This window comes from Brachyistius frenatus, unplaced genomic scaffold (genome assembly GCF_029030835.1).
Source record: "Brachyistius frenatus isolate BFR_SWC_R1_liver_20210118 unplaced genomic scaffold, ASM2903083v1 Contig_40, whole genome shotgun sequence".
NCBI classification, from domain to species: Eukaryota; Metazoa; Chordata; class Actinopteri; family Embiotocidae; genus Brachyistius; species Brachyistius frenatus.
Genome location: NW_027210639.1, coordinates 1,606,799 through 1,624,608, shown reverse-complemented (window position 1 = coordinate 1,624,608; position 17,810 = coordinate 1,606,799). Strand labels below are relative to the sequence as shown.

Sequence of the window (17,810 nt, the reverse complement as noted above, 5' to 3'; positions counted from 1 at the left end):
TGGGCTGTTTTTGTTTCCGGGTATCCAGGGTTGATTAAAGCTAATGATGCAGGGCCTTCTCAGCCTCTTGCTTCTGTTTCAGCTCTACATAATTAGGACTGAGAGAATGATGGTCTAATCACACGACTGGAGCTTCCTCCACAGTTTCTCTACAGTTTGTACAACAGTCGCCTCGTCCTTGACTTCTGTGTGGCCTGTCAATCTGGCCGGCAGTGAATAACACAAAACACCCTGGTCTCTTGCTGTCTGCCTCCGCTGGGGAAAAAAACAAACATCTGATGATGCGTGATGTCCTTGACTGCCAGACTGACCAAAGGTTAGTATTTGTAGTTTGTTCCGTGTATTACTGGTGCAGGGTTCAGGGCTTTACGCCTCTCTGATTGTCGACAAAGCTCTAAATCAAACCCACAGATTCCAGCAGTGATTGAACCCTAACTGTCAGATATGACCTGCAACATTTTTACATAAGATGACTTTCTTTTCCGATACCTCCTCCTTCTGTTTCTAGTAAGACTCCTGACAAAAATACTTGTAATATTCTTACAATATCCCTCCAGGGATTTAAAATGGGCTGCATATTCTGTTGTAGCGACCTTAACATGGTATTATTAAAATCATCTTTACTGTTACTCCAATCCTATTGTTCTGTAATGATGCTTTTAAGTGAAACTCCTAATGTGAATAGAAAACAGCAGAGTAGTTCTGTTTGTTCGGGATTACCATGTTTCCATGCCCTTTAGTGCCCACAGAGAAAGAACAAAATGTTCTGTACAGTTTTATTTGTTTGTATAATTAGCTTTTCTAATTAGGCTGTGCTCATGAATAACATCTGCCCTCAAGCCACATGTAACATCTTCACACCCTCGGTGCGCAGAGAAGAAGAGCCCTTTCTTCACCGGTCACCGTGACACCATCTTTGTTATGGTTGTGCCATGTCTGGAGGCAGCAGACATTTTTAAGGTGTTGCTTCTTCCCACACCCCAGCTCATGACATTCAGCAGAGTCTCACAATGCGTTTCACCCTTAGTTACAGGGCACCTCGCCCAAACAATACATATAAGATGGGACAGCTACTAAAAACAGAGAGCGGAGCAGCGTCTCAGTGCAATAATAACATATTATTTTGACATTTCTGGCATGCCTCTGCTCCCGTTTCTCCCCGGCCACTTTCAGCTCTTTCCCAGGCGACGCTCATCACTTTTTCTCTCCGCTTGATGTAAAGCCCTGAAAATTGATTTCTTTAAAAAGATATATATAAATAAAAGCACATCACACCAAGGCATCAGCACACATGCAAGATACTTTCTACATGTAGCCTGTATTAAATCAAGTTGTAATTGAGATAGCATGGCAGGTGGATAGAAAGCCATTTCCTGTTTGTCTTATCTGTTTTGTCACAAAGGAGGTTAACTGGGTGACATTTCCGCACCGGGCTGTCTGTATCACCAAAGGCCATCACCAAATTCTGCAGGGGCATTCATATCTCACAACATGTTGCCTTGCCATTATTAAATCCACCTGGCTGGATTAATGATGATGTTTTACTGCACCAGCTCAAAGGGAAACGAATGTGGGATGGCACTGTTGGTCAGTCAGTCTGACTGTCAGTGAACCACTTCAGATTGCCGAGAAATTTGTTATTTATCTACCGCCAGCAGCAGATTTACCTTGTAATTTGTCCATTATTGATCTTTAGATATACTTTGTGTTTACGGCCAAATAGCAAATGTGATGCATGCTAACTCACTAAACTAAAACCAGCTGTCATGTTCTATTAAATATCGGTCTAATTTGCGGTTCTACTGTACTTAAGATGAATTTTAAGAACTTTATACTGTTTGTAGTGTCATCTATAACAACGGTTATAAACTGCCATAAGCTTCAGCCAAATATATGCATCACAAGTAAAATCTTAATCTCCAAGTAGCTAGTAGCTGAGGTGGTAAAAAGTAAAAAGTAAATATTTTCCCTCCAACAAGGAGGATATGATGATGACTTTATATACGTGTCAAAGATGAGCATGTTAGCATGATGACGTCAGCGTTTCGTCAACCTGGTATCACACCAAATCATGTAATACAACTGTCAGTCCACTAGAGGGCACTGTGTCAGTGCCACGTTTTGCGCAAGTAGAGTGCCTTATGTTTAGGCACCAAAAACAACGTAGGTAGGTTTAGGAAAAGATTATGGTTTGGGTTAAAGCAAGTCATTTTAAGTAAGTGACATTAACTACGTTGCATGAGTTACTGAGTCACATTACGTAAGTTGCGTAAGTTACGTTATTTATGAAACTTACTTACATTGCTTAAAAGATCTCCATGTTTACTTGTATTTTCTCATGGACTTGACCTCCCACCTTCCAGGTTAAAGTCCTGTACGTAATCCAACCAACAGCGACCTATTCGTACTTTGGACTTCTTCCTTCTTCGACCCAGATCATCAGAGCACTGATGCCAACAGGCACCTTGGATGTATCTGTCTGACGTCACTGGCTTTGACTAAATGACTGTATTTGACGTACTAGGAATGACAAGCGGCTGGTCATACATGTGTGTACTTTTCATGCCTCGGCAAGGCCATATCTGACTCTGACACGGTCCTCCAGTGAACTGACGGGTGTATTACAGGCTTTGCTGTAACACCGGGCTGGTTTAGTTCATAGCACGGCCTCAAAAAGTTGTTAGCATGACTGGAGTCTTTGTAGTTTTGTTGAATTCAGTATAGCATAGCATTAAATTATAATAAATGATAATATAGCCAGGTGGAAGAGTACACTATTAATACAGATCATACAACAGCCTGGCTGTCATATTCAATTGTTCAATATCAAAATGAAACACTAAGACTATTAAAAGTAGTCTGTTAAGTTGAACTACACAGCTTCACTACAATTTCACAATCAAAGTAGGAGCAGTTGATACCAATCTAAAAACTAAATGTTCCATGCCACCATTAATGCTAATTTTAATCATGCAGACACATGCTAAGACATTGTCCACTTTATATTGCCAAGATATGAATCTGTAGGATCCATCGAAGAGGTCTGAAGTATATCTTTAAACTATGCTGTTGAGCTTTATTTAACACAACAGGCAATGTCTTCCAGGCAATTTCACTCAGACTCATTCAGATGTGAAATTTATATTTACTGCTTCTCAAAACGTCTCTCTCTCTCTCACACACACACACACACACACACACACACACACACACACACACACACACACACACACACACACACACACACACACACACACACACACACACACACACACACACACACACACACACACACACACACACACACACACACACACACACACACACACACACACACACACACACACACGCACACACATAGACACTAAATGTTATTGCTGCAATAGGGTGCCTCTTTAACTCATTTCTGTTGACTGGATGTGTTGCTCCATGAATAAACATTGTGAAACTCCATTGTGTGTAACATCTCTAATATCATAACGGACAGTTTTCTGATCAGTATGTGATCCGGTGAGAAACAGACAACAGAAGTCCTCCTTTTGATAAAACAAGCCGTTTCTCAGGAAATGCACTGTCTCCTTCCTTTATTTATAAGCCAGCTCCGGGGTGTTCAGGAGGGTCGGCATCACAGGCATCAGTCTTCAGCCCTCAGTCTTCAGACTCCATGTGGTGCTCATCGATTTTAGCCCCTCGCTGCTTGAAGTGCACCATCAATCAATACAGTAACAAGTCTTCATTTATATTTGAGAAATGCAGTTTCCAACTCAGCAGGCATGAAGTCCAGGTGTTGTCAATGCAGCTAGCGAGAAGCAGCGATCTGCATTTGGCCTCGGCCTCATCCGCCCGACATGACTGTATTTCAGCAGGTCACGGCACAACAACATATACATTACAATATAAATGTTAAATGAAAGCACCACCATGAACAGAAACCAGTGAGTGCATAGGTGCTCATGTGGATATTTTTCGGCAAAGTATAGGGTTCCCACATAGAACTAGTTTGGTGTCTACATCCCATATGTCACGTTTTCTCCTTTACATCCATGTTGATAACTTCATCCTGCATGAGGGCCGTTCCCTGGAAAGGAAGCAATGGTTTATATGAGGCTGCATGTGTTCCCCTGCAGCCACCTGCAAGGCAATGCCCCGAAGTGTTTTAGGTAGGTAGGTAGGTAGTTACTTTATCAATCCCCAAGGGGAAATTGTTTCGCTACAGCAGCATTTTTAAAACAAAACACACTCGGAGGAGCTGCTGTAACAGGCTGCCATCTATGTTCTCAATCCCTACAATCCTATCTTGTAGACCTATGCAACTTTGCAGAGAATAGTTTACTGAGTGAAACTAGTAGCTGATGGTAACTGACTACATTCAAGAATATTAGATATAATAGGACTGTACTTGTGTCCTTTTTTTATGCCAGGGATAATAAGTCAGTGGAGTTTGATGTAACTTATCTGAACAGTATGAAGTTCACTGACCTATTTTGCCATTTAATTCATCATCCATGTTTGCTGGTATATTCCAGCAGCACTCTGAATGGATGCGTGTGAGTTGCAGTAGTTACTTTTTCAATCCAACATTGTCACATTAACTTCTTCTTGGGACTCAAATATAGAATAAGTATATATTGTTGTATCTGATATATTGTTTTAGTATAATATGTAGTACATACACTGTGTGTTTGAAAGGCCCACGAAAACCAAGTTTCTGGTAACTTTGTGTGCTCTGCGGTTATAGTCTTTGCACCAAATACTTTATTTTTATAAAACTGTAAAAATGCTGTATTGCTGCTCTATTCAGTAAACTAAATGTGAATTCGTTTTATATTCGCAATCAAAATGTATGCATTTTTTATTTTATTTTTGAGGGTGCAGTAGAACTGATATCTAGCATCTATCGGTGGTAGACAGTAAGTAACTCGGTACATTTTGAACTAATTTAGATTATTTACTTTTTTAATAGCCTTCGTCTTACTTTTTCTCCACTTTATTGCGGAGAGAAATATGATATTTTTGGCTCCACTACAATTATCTGACAGCTGTAGTAACTAATTGCTTTGCACAGGCTCAATTTATGTATTTAGTTACACTGTTATATTTCAAACTATCTATATATTAATATAATTAACCTTTTCCACGGCAGACATTTGGACTTGTCACTGCAGGGAAAGCACAGTTGGGATTTAAAATGGACTCAGTTCCATCAAGTATCCCAGAAAGTCATGACAGTGAACCAACATGCACAAAAGCAGGACCTCTGTACAGCCATCATTAATACACCATATGATTTCCCTGCTGTCCCCATGTCTGCTACGAAAAAACTCTATTTTAATCTCCATTTCAACAAAATATAACATTAACCCTTTCCACCCTGGTACCTCTCTGTAGCTGAACCAGGCAGTGTCTGTTTTTAAAACACCACCCACCACCATTTTGAGAAGATTTCCGAGTGCAGTATGCTGTTGCTGTCTTCCAAATGGTGTACTTATATACTAACACTAATTATTGTGAGTGCATGAGTGTGTTCACACTGACAAGTAGTCTATGGACACATGCAGTGCACATCAAATACCTGGAAGGTATACTCAACACTCTCTAAAAATGAAGTGTGAAACACTGAATGACCTCCATCTTGTCGATGTATAGGAAAAGGAAGGACCACAGATTTAAATGGGAATAGCGAGTTGAGAATTTTTTTAATTTGTAAAAGGTTGTTATTGATTCACTAATTTACATTTTGGATGAGGCTGAGGTAAAAAAAAATAATTTGCTGAAGGCCTGATGAAGGGGACAGAGAGCACAAAGTTGGTCAGTTTGTCCTTACAGTTATGGAGCTGCTTGAATTTGGATTGTTTTTTGTTATTGTTTTTTGAAGTCATAATATATATATAAAAAAAGAAGATATAATTTGGTATGATATATTTAAAGGACTCTAAATACTTCAAAGGACAAAGTGACAATGCAAACTAAAATATATGGTGGAATACTTTTAATGTTTAGTTTAATTTGATACTTCTCTTTTGTTTATTTCTCCATTGTTACTAGTGTGTTACCAGTTTTACTCAAATAAAAGATATGGATTCTCCCAGCGTCACAGAAGTTCATATTCAGCATCGAGAAAAGTACCCCCCCCCCCCACCCCTCCCAACGCCGCCTGAATGGGACGCCTGCTTGGTATGTTCCGCTCCTCCCCTCTCCTACGTCTCACCGATGGTAGTTTCTATTGGGAGAAGGTCAAATGACTCTGCATGTCTGCCTCTGTGTACATTCCTGCTAAGGTGCACGCCTGATGAAGAAACATTCCCACTACGTCCCAGCGTGTTTGCGAGCATCCGAAGCGGCACGTCGCGTTTTGTCCTCTCTGAAAGTAAGTACCGATGTGCAGCGACTTGTTTGTCATTTCCGAAACGATTCACCCGGCTTATAGTTGCACGTAGCCGGATAAGTCGTTTCCTTATAAAGGTTTAATGTTTGCAAAGTGTTGTGTTTCCGTGCAGCTGGCGCAGCTCAGGAGCCCGGATGGGTTAAAAATAGTTATTTGGGGATGCTGAGTCTTTTGATGCTTCCAGGTGAAATTCAGGTGAAAGGGTGACTGTCATTCTTCCTAAAAACGCCACTGCTTGTTCTTTATGCACTTTAACTGGGGGTACTGTATATCGATATCAAGGAGCCGCTCACATCCACAGCATTTTAGGATCTTAGTGAATGAATCCGTCTCCCTGCAGGAAAACTATTAAAATAATAACAATTGATGAATAATGCAAGGTTAAGAAATATAACAAAAATACCATAAACTCAAATAAAACCACAATAAAATAAAAATTAAAACCGTTTACCTTATTTCCTCCCCAGGAAATGTTATCTGAGGTCAGTGTTAATGTCGATGTGTGGGAAGTTCACTCCTCAGCAACTAGAAAGCTCTTAGGAAGGCAGACTTAATGAAGTGAGTCATCGGAGTCTGGCCAAAACTCCCCCCCTCTCCCCCCCTACCCCCCCTGCAGAGTAGAACATAGCTAAGCCTATTATAGCATTGCATAAAGCAATAAGGTATAGTCCCATAAGGTGCAGAATGAGCTGTCTCTGGGGTGAGATGGGTGGAAGCCTGTGTGTTGTCCAGGCTCCGTTTTAAGCTCCTATTATACATCCTAATAAAACACATCAGTCCAGAGAGAGGGCCCGAGTCTTCGCAGAGACACAGAAACACACTGACTGATGTTGTTTGGTCAAGGTCGGTGATATGCTGAAGGTCGATTTCAAAGGGGTAGAGGAGTTGTCACGAGTTGCAACTCCTGAAAAAGATTTGACTCGTTTTTTTGTGATGTTTTGTTTCATTTGTTCACATTGTCTCTCTGTGTGATTGCAATGAGCCGAAGTGCTGCTCATTTGAATCCTTTTCTAATAATGCTGCCAAGGAAAACCGCACTCTAAATGGAGCTACTCCACTGTTGATTTGTCTGCCAGGTCATTTCTTGATTGATTGTCTGTCAAATGTTGGAAAAAAATTCAAAATTGCCAATCAGTTTTCTGCAGCCCATTGCCTAAGCATTTAAATCACTTGTTTTGTTGATATCTAGCCTCCTAGTCTAAAACTAAGCTGGTAATTCAGTGTTTTGCTTTTAAAGTGACTCAAAATTTGACATTAATCAAGTAGTCAATCCACAGAAAAATAATCAGCAACTATTTGGAAAGTCAATTTTCATGCTTAAATATTAAAAGATCAATCCCAGCCACTTATATGACATATTTCCTGCTTTTCTAAATCATATTATTGTACACTTAATATTTCTGGGTATTTACACGCCTGGTCAAACATAACATAACATAACATAACATAACATAACATAACATAACATAACATAACATAACATAACATAACATAACATAACATAACAGGACATTTAATGTCTTCATTTCTGCCTTTGTGAAGTTGTGATGAGTATTTCTTGCCAATTCTTTTGACATTTCATTGACTAAATACTGAATCGATTAAAAGAAATGGTCACTGTACGAAATGTATAGACGAGTTTCAGCTCTACCTCCAACATTTTTAAACATATAAAGACTCCAGTATATATATTGTTCAGTTGTTTCCACCTTCATGTTATCAGCAGGAAATTTGGACTAGTTGTAAAAATCCACTTGTTGAAAATCTGTCACGTTAGAAAAAATGTTGCTACAGTAAAGGATGGGGGTGACAAAAACACACACACACACACACACACACACACACACGCACGCACGCACGCACGCAAGCACACGCAAACACACTTTGAGAGATGACTCTCATGATCAAATTATGCATGGTCCTGCTGGCTTTGATTAATCCTTCACCCTGCCATCATCAGTGAATGCTTGCTGTTACCAATTGATTACTGCATTGAGATTCATGAGCTATATTCACTTAGTAGAAATGATTACATACATGTTTTTTTTTTTTTTAAAAAGACACATGTTTTTTTTTTTTTGAAAAAGACACATTTAATTAGTTGGCTTCTAATAAAAATATTCACTCATCTGTATTTCAAGCGTATCAAACAGTGCTTTTATGCTTTTGATGCTTCTTTTTTTTTCTTGCACCGATAAACTGAGGCTGAAAAAGACGAGGCTAGATGTTTATCAAGATGGCCACCTCAAAATTCATATCTCTCATCTGTGGAAGGCTCTTAAGTCGTGTGGTTTTCCAACAGCTGCAACTATCTCATCTATCTCAGCAAGCTCATTAATGCACACACACGCACACACACACACACGCACGCACGCACGCACACACACACGCACGCACGCACACACACACACACACACACACACACACACACACACACACACACACACACACACACACACACACACACACACACACACACAGATCTCAGGTAGAGCTGAGAACCTCGGCACTACCCTGAGGAATACGGACAAACACTGAATTACTAACACCAGATCTGACTCGTTGCCAGGCAAAGTGTTTACTGAAAACACACTTTGTGAAGTAGTTTGAGTGTTAAGCTGCTGCCGTTTTCTACTCTTAAAATGAGCCGCTTCCTTTCACAGTAGATTTGACAAATCTCCTTTAAACTGAGCTCATGCTTAAAGCTGCCACAAGACAATTGTCATAAAAGTAATTGTGATTAAAGATGTAATCGTCTTTTTCTGTTCTTTAACATGTTGTATAAGCCTAATCATAATGCAAATGCACCTTATGAAGAAGGGGAAATTAATTGTCTATAGTGTTTGGCTTTGCAACTTAATCCATGATGTTGTTGTCGATAGATTCTCATCGAAATGTTGAACTTTAAAAGTTATACGCCTCAAGATAAACAGTTGGTGGTGCTAATTCTCCACTCATGTGCTAATAAACCAGACGACACAATAGCAACAGCCTGGAGCTGTGATGTAAACATGACATTTTTGTTAGCCTCTTACTGTAGTTGTATTTGTAATTCATATGGTTCTCCAGTGATTCTCTGAGAGCTCTTGAATCAAACAGACCACAGGGAGCAGCAACACCGGTGCAGACGGAGCCTTAAATCTGCCTCCGTTACGAGCTGCTGCTAATCCATGCTCAAACCTCCACTTGAAGTTATTGTAGAAGTTGCTGCCATGAAAAAGAATAAGGAATCGTTTGAGGCTCAATGGTGCCACGTGAGAATGAAAATCTTAAATAGTAAATCTGTAAAAGAGGATTTGTCTGCAACCAAAATCACTTTCCCTTTGATCAGTAGCCAAAATACCAAACTGTAGACACTGTTAATCACTTTGTTCAGGCTTCAGAAGGACCCTTTAGCTCCTTGGTCTCATATGTGTAATGTTTTACAGGCCAGGAAAGTTCACTGGATTTGTGAAAGATGACTAACAAACAATCCATACATGGCAGATTCAGCAGCTGGATACAATATTTTTCAAAGTCTGTGCAGTTTATCTAACTAGTTTGCTCCATATGCTACAATTGTTAATTAAAATGAAAGTGAAATCTTTAGCCAAACATCAAATGGATAAATTGGGAGCAGCATTTAAGAAGGCATGAATATTTAAAGTGCAGAAAACTCAATTTGTGTCCCTGGATATCACTGATGCTGTTGTAGAGGATACTGTTGGGCTGAAACTAATGATTGTTTTCAGTGTTGATTGATCTTTAGGTCATTTTCTTGGGTAAATTATTATTTGTTTGGTCGATAGAAAGTCAAAAGAGTGAAAAATGCTCAGCACCATCTCACAACGTCTCCAGTGACAAATTTAGGAATATCCGTTTGACCAACACTTAAAAATCCAAACATGTTGAACTTCCTGTTTATAGAAGGATACAAAAAAACAAAAACATGTGAGAACCTGGAACCAGTGATTTCTTTTTTTTTTTTTAATCTTGGTGGTTCCTCAAAACAGTTAATCCATTATCAAAACAGACCTCACTTGTTTCAACTGAATAATCACTTCATCTCCTTAATGTTGCAGCTCTACAGTAGACCAAAACAGGGTTGTATAGATTTTTGTCAAATACTGTAGTTGATGAATTGTTTGATCTCCACCCCATTTCAAAATACTAATTACAATTACACGGAGCTCATCAGACGTTTACACATTTGGTTTACAGTGATATAAAACGGAGAGAAAAGTATGAAATTCGAACACTGAAAATGTGGCAACCAAAGAATTTTGGAACGTTTTTGCTTGAAAAACTTTGTTTCCCAAAACAGTTCAGAATGTTTTTTCCCATTAAATTCTCTGACAATCAGTCAGACTAATTGGTTCTGCTCCACCTGAAATTATTTCATTAGTTTCCAGCGGGGATTTAGTGAAATAAATGCTTACTGAAGTTGGCAAGCAGCACATGTAGATCTAAATTCAGCCCTACTGCCAACAATAAAACGGCCCGTTGCAGGAAGTTACTCAGCTTTGGGGTTTTTTTTTTCTTTTAGCTTTTGCAATTGTTTTTCTTTCACTGGGTGTGCTGTGTTTTTAGGTAATGTTGATTTTTTTTTTTTTTTTAGCATGATAGGTAAGTTTGGTTTTGCGAAACATAAAAAGATGGAGATGAATACAGTGTTGAGGGAGGGAGGAAGGGTCTTGAATCTCCAACAAGGCAATTAGATAATGACAAGGGCAGCGACCCAGTGATTTGTGGCCTTCGGTTGTAATGTAATTCCAAGAATGGAGCTGAAAATGCATTTTAATGCTTCCAAGAAATGCATTCTTCCATTATGTTGCTTTGTGGGTATACGCTGCTTTAAAACACTGTTTACAAAGATGGACGCCAGATTCCCGAACAGGGCAGAGCTTTTATGCCACTTTGATGCTTTATGAAATTGCTTATGCTTGCATGTAGAGAAGGTTCCAGTTATCCACAATGAGTTTACTTTGTATCGTAAAGAAAACAGTGATCACGCAACCAGACTACAGGCCATAAAGCAGCCTCCTCCCTCATTTAGATAGATGGATAGATACTTTACTAATCCCGCAAAGAACTTTTTTTTTTTTTTGCTGCAGCAGCATGTACAGGGTAAAAGCAATACAAATTACAGAATACACACAGGTATTAAACATCTTAAATATCAAAAATTAAAAAAAAATGCACATTCTACACAAATAAAATAGAATAATAATAAATTAAACAACAGTGCAACGAATTAAACAAACAGTGCAACTGTTAATGATGTAGGATGGATTTGGCCAGACGTTAGCTATTGTACAGTGTTATTGCAGTTAAATATAAATACCCCGACTGCTGATTTGTTTTCTCGCCCGTCTCTGTGATTTGCATCTCTTTTTGTGTGGTTCTCTGTTATCCCACCGTCTAATGATGATAATCTCAAAAGAGACTTACGGAGGATAAACATCCTAAGCAGTCCTCTTTTAAAAAAGAACAGGTGAACAATAGGCGGAGGCAAACATGGAGTAGTCGTAGCATGTGGCTTACAAGCCAGTGGGGAGGGCTTGGTCTGGGTCCATAATAGCTTTACCTACATACAGTAAACAGCACCATGGGACTGGTTGGAGGATTACAGAGGATTTGCCATGCTAAGCCACAGGAACCCAGCCCGATGACCCCTCATGTCTCCTCCTCCCTTGAGCAGAGCAACAAACCACCCTCTTCTTCCCTCTCCTTCCTGATCGGCCCATGATGCACCGGGGCCGGCCATGTGAACCATGTCAGTGATTGTATGGGTAGGAGAAATGAGGACAGAGGCACTCTTTGTGTGTTTCATAGAGTGATTAAATCTGTTTCTCTCAAATTGGTTTGAGAGCAATGAATCCTCTGCTCTGCAGTTTATCACCTGCTGCTCAGGTCGACGTTTCCTGATGCATCTACAAATTTTGCTTTAATGGCAAAACTTATCATCCAAATAGCTGTCAGGGTAAATTGAGGGCGTGTTCTGAGTGCGTTTCCTGCCTTGTCAACGGAGTGATGATGTGACAGCCAGATGACATGCATCACAAAACCAGCGCCACGTAACTTGATGGGAAGAAGGCGATGCTGTCGGCAAACTAAAATCTGATTTGGCCCCGTCACTTAAGCTGAGCGAACATTGCCTTTGGTTCCACTTTGGGACACTGCTTGAAAGCTAATTGAATCAAAGCCATAGGATGGGGTCAATTTTGACTGACAGTTCATGGGCATTTGTCTCTGTCAGCCTAATATCACACAGTGAAGTGACTCAGCAGAGAGCAGTCCCCATCCCAACTGTGTGCATGTCTTTAACTCAATCTGACAGTGTTCTAGCTCTCATAGATACCTTGCCGCAAGCAACTCTCTTGGAAAGCTGAGGTTTTCTCTTTTTATTTACACCACTGTCGTCATCACGTGCAGCCTCCATGCACACTCAAAGACAGAAATAGATCAGCCCAGGAAAGCAGAGGTATATTTTCAGTAAACGGTGAACTCGGAAGACGAGATTCTGAGTACTTTTCTTGGCATAATGTAATCTCAAGGGGTTGTGCAGTGGCTGACTGGAATGATGTTATACTTTATAAGCAAACAAAAGAGAAGAGCATTCCCCCGGTGTGAGGAGCGACTTTGTTGCTGGGCCCTCACGTCAATATTTCTGTAAGTGGTTCATTTTTTTTCATCCAGCCTTTCATCGACTGTGCCACTTCTAATAGAGCTACAGTATGTCACATCTTTATGTAATGTGCAGGAGATGCAGTTAGACATGTGGGTTTGAGAAGTGAAGGAATTGAGGATAACCGAGGATACTTTTTGGTTGGGACAGTTGCTGGGCTGATTATTGGGTCGTGATGGTTTGAGAGCCCCACCAACACTACTCCCTATGTTTGGCTATCCTTGTGCCCCAAAATGTTCTGCCACGTGTCACAACAAAGCTTGTAATACACTCGTCTGTCCACCAAGGAAAAACATGTCTTTGATGCATCTGGTATTGTCTAGACATGAGAAGAACAGGCACGTAGCAGAAGCAGGTCACGTGACAAACATCCTGCGATGGAGGCGAAAGGCTGATGAGGTCTGCGTAAGTAGGAAGGAGGGGTGGTTTGGTGAGGTGACTTAAGTTACAACGATTCACCTGGGAGAATGGGATTCGAGGCAGCAAAGTTGTTGTTTTTTACCCCTAATCAGAAAAGTTGTTTGTTTTTCCTAACCCTTAGCACGTGGGTTTCAACATGGTTTTGTTTTCCGAAAGCACGTGAAACTGACATTATCTCTTCTAGTGGACGAGTGTGTGTTTATTACATGCTTTATACTGACACTGGGTTCAAATTTGACATTACATTTGATGAGCCTTCTTTGCATAATTTTCAGGTCCATGGTGGAATCACACATACGCACATGCCATTAGTCACCAACATGTGTTTAACTTGTGCGCTGATTTTGATCAAGCAACGTAACATGGAATATTTATTCCTGACGGTTATAGCTTCCTCCTGCTCCGTGCACATCACAGTGCCATGCTGCGTTCACTTGCAACAGGAGCAGCCTGTGAACTTTTTGATTCCCCCTTGTATATGGTGATTGAGGTTGCAGATTGGCATCTCGTAGAAGAGAAGACTATTGGCCTTGGCGGGGGTCTGTTGCGCACTTCTAGTTGTGTATTTAAATTCGCTGTTGAACTGGGTTCAAAAAGTTTAAGAAAACATATAAAATGAAATCAGCTAGTAGGAATTTGTATTGTTTTTATAGAGGAAACTGTAATTTAAGAAAAATGTATAGTCTTCCATATTTTAACCTCATTGCAGTGGCATTCCGAGTGTGGCTGTAATATCACCCAGAGCACGCTGTATATAAAAGATGTAGGTGTTACGATTCAGGCTGGAATGGGCCTCCTGGTGCTCTATTAGATGGTAGAAAAATAGGAGGTAAACCGAAGAGGTCGGCTGTATTAGCTGCAGGGAGCTCTGAAACATTTGAAAGTTATTCTTTTACTTTTTATTATATTTTCAGCTTTTCTGTCTAAATCAATACAATTAGTGAAGAGAAAGAGGCTCAGAGTCAAATATCAGCTGTCATTCTCAGGCCTTTATTGGATATTCTGAAAGTCGTGACAGTAGGAGTACTATTAGGCTATGTGCTATTCGGACACTAAGATTAAACACAAATCCATTATCTCCCTCTACTGATGGGCGGTTTGCAAAATTTACACTTTCATTTGCAGGGGAAACACAATGACAGAACTGACCTGGAGCATATTGCTGTGTTCCTCCAGGAGGCGCAGATAAGATGCCCCTGAGAAGATAACCATGCATCGCTACCATTAGCCCAACACAAATATGAGAGTCAAAAATGACAGAGAGGGTGCTTATTCCTTGCCCAATAATTGACTGAGCATTTCCATGATGGCATTGTGTTTCCTGCCAGGCTAATGTGACCCCTATTAGTTCAGGAAACGTACCGTAATCAGTGTCTGTGTGCGCTGCCAGACACGGCCAAGGAAATGAAATGGCGGGGATGAGGGACTGGAGGAGGAGATGTAAACAAAGGAGAGGTGCAGACAATGGGACAACAGGGGGACAGAAGCGGAGAACAGAAGGGAAGATGAGTCATATCACTGCAGCAAACCAGGCCCTGATTGAAATGGCTCTGCAGCTGCTGAACTTCGATTTTGGATTTTGGCTGGCCTATATAGGAATATAGCTCAACAAATGTTTACAGTTTAACCAATGCTTTCTGTCCATGTAGTTCTTTACTTTGAAGCCATGTGCTGAATGTAGAAAACACATGTTCACACTTCTGTATGCAGTTTTTCTAGCAGTCAACATATTCAACTTATGAATTGATAAGTACTAGCAGCATAACAGCCACATCATCTCCGTTATTAATAGAGAAGGGGTATTTGCTTCTGAGTCAGACTGGAAAAGAAAATAGACTTCCGCTGCTTAAAACTAGTATTTCAGCTCTGCCTGCTGTATATGTGTGGTCGGCGCTGACTTGTCTTCTTTCCACTGTGCTTCTCCGTGGCTGATACTGATTTAGCTGCATGCTGGGCCAGCTAATCCCGCCCCTGATCAATACTCCACTGCTCACACTCTGGATTTCATCCAGGAACCAGTGCAGCTGATATCTTTGTTTACCTTCTCCTCTCGTCAGTCATTCATAAAGCCGGCGTCACGCAGAATTGCAATTTACATCTAAAATACTCAGGATTTGATACAGCGAGGGCTGAATAGCATTTGGCCTGATGTGTTTGCAGTTGGCTGTGCGCTGCGGTCATGCTTAGCTCATCTTTCTTTTCTGTGAAATATCTCTGTCAGCCCTGAGCTTAAAGCTGCCCGTGTTTGGCCAAACACATCACTTCTGTGTCATTGTTGTTTTACGGTCGGCAGCTTTCAGCACAAGTGAAGACCCGAGCACCGGTGATACCTGCTGTCCTTCTGTCTGTCTGACGGATTCGCCTCAATCCATTACATGCTTGGATGCTGATGGTGTTTGTCAGGATGCTCTACATGCCCGGAGACAATTAAGCTGAAACACAAGGCTGGCTTAATGAAGCTCGGCAGGAAAAACATCCTCAAACAAGGTTCTTCTGCCGTAGAGATGGAAGCAGACAATGTCAGGGGGAACCACACGGCTCCACTGGTGCATCGCTGTGGTGGAGGTTCATGCACTGGTGGTGGTGCAGAAAGGCAGATAAACCACACAAATAAGTTCAAGCTAATATTAAATTTAACCTTATGGAGACTTTGTACATGTAGCGGCAAGTCTCTGATCATACACTAAAGGTTATTCTATTTTTACTTCCTTCTGCTGTGCCGGCTAAAGTGGCTAAGATTAATGAGATTTAACATTCTGGGGTCAACTTAAAGGAGCAGTTCATAGGATTTAGTGGCATCTGGATGGAGGCTGCAGCTGAATACCAACTGAATCACCCTCGCTTCACCCTCGCCTTCCAAGCATGTACGAGATATTACAGTGGTCAGAAAAATTCAAAAGGACCCTTCAAGAGTCAGTGTTTGTTTTGTCCATTGTGGGCTACTATACTGTAGATGGCAGGCTGGAAGATGTTACATATACAGATATAAAAGGCTCATTCTAAGACAACACAACAATTCTTCGTTTCAGGTGACTATATACATATGAGAACACAATTATTTTTTATTGTATTCCATTTCTGGCAAGATTTCCCCCTAAATCCTTCACAGTGAACTAATTATAGTCCAGGAACCTGCTCATCTTCCTCATCACCTCCATCTGTTGCTTTATGTATCAAGACCAACCAGACAGGAGTCAAGTTAATTTGAACTTGTAAATCATCCAACTACCTGGGTAGCTTGATTTGTTTTCTCTTGGATTGTAGCACACAAACATTAGTCTACAGCATGATGATCATCGAATAGAAGCACTTAAAATAGAATGTAATCTTTTTCTGGTGTACAAAAACTCTGTGACAACAAAATGTTATTATCTTGGACTGAGTCTGTCAGGAACTTTCATCATAACATTTTCCAACAAATTGCTATTTTCCATCATGTTTTTGAGCAGCATATAAAAATCATTTTCAGTCCCATATGTATAAAAAAATAAAACTCTTATCAAAACTTACCGCTCATTTACAATACTTTTTTTCTCCTGTTACCTACACCTACAGTGAATACTGCATACTTATTTAAAATACACAATCAAATCTGCTAATAAACTATTGATTGATTAAGATGCTTACGGTGAGGCTGTACATGGCTGCATTAAAACAGGATAATGCTTGCAAGGCAGTGCTTCATGCTCTGCTTGCTTTAACAAATCTAAAATTCCCTTGTTGGGAAATTATTATTGTCACTCCTCAATCTCCGCTGCTCTGAGCTGAGGTGGATGTTAATTGGGAGTGACAAAGTTGGTGCCTAAACAGCAAACATCAAGTCTCTACACATTTTCTTACCTGATGGAACATGAAAGCTCATTAATGGGATGTCTGCCTCCACAGTTTGTGGAACATGTAAATACAAACATCTAAATGTTACGTCCCTTAAGCTCTCATAGATACATTTTCATAAATGTTACTCCCGAAAGAGAGCTGAGTGCCTGGGTCCAATTTAATTAGTTTAATTCATATTTTGAACTTGCCTCCTTTTGTTTACTGTATATTGCTTAAAAATAACCTTGTTGGTTTGTTCTCACTGGCAGGTGAAGCACGTCTCATATAAGCCATAATAATGTCTCGATGTATTTTCCATTTTTTTTTCAGTTTAGTATGGGCCCTTGGAAGCTTGAAGGTTTGTTGTTATTTTCCTGAGGAGAGTGCTGGGTTTGGTGAAGCACTCTGTAATCATTTTAAAGCCCTGCAACACTGTGACAAATGGGAGGATGAGTCACATTTTAACAGCAATAGGAAAGGAAGCTGTGTGACTCTTTGAAATTATCTCTGGACTCCCTGGGC

General features: G+C 40.4%; 1 protein-coding gene across 1 annotated transcript in view; it reads left to right on the top strand.

Annotated features, from left to right (window-relative positions):
- Positions 1-6,260: 6,260 nt before the first annotated feature.
- oxr1a (oxidation resistance 1a) overlaps positions 6,261-17,810 on the top strand; it is a 169,876-nt gene continuing 158,326 nt past the window's right edge. The window contains exon 1 of the mRNA XM_069702116.1: positions 6,261-6,367. The gene's annotated coding sequence lies outside the window, so the exon portion shown is untranslated. The remainder of the gene's footprint in view (positions 6,368-17,810) is intronic.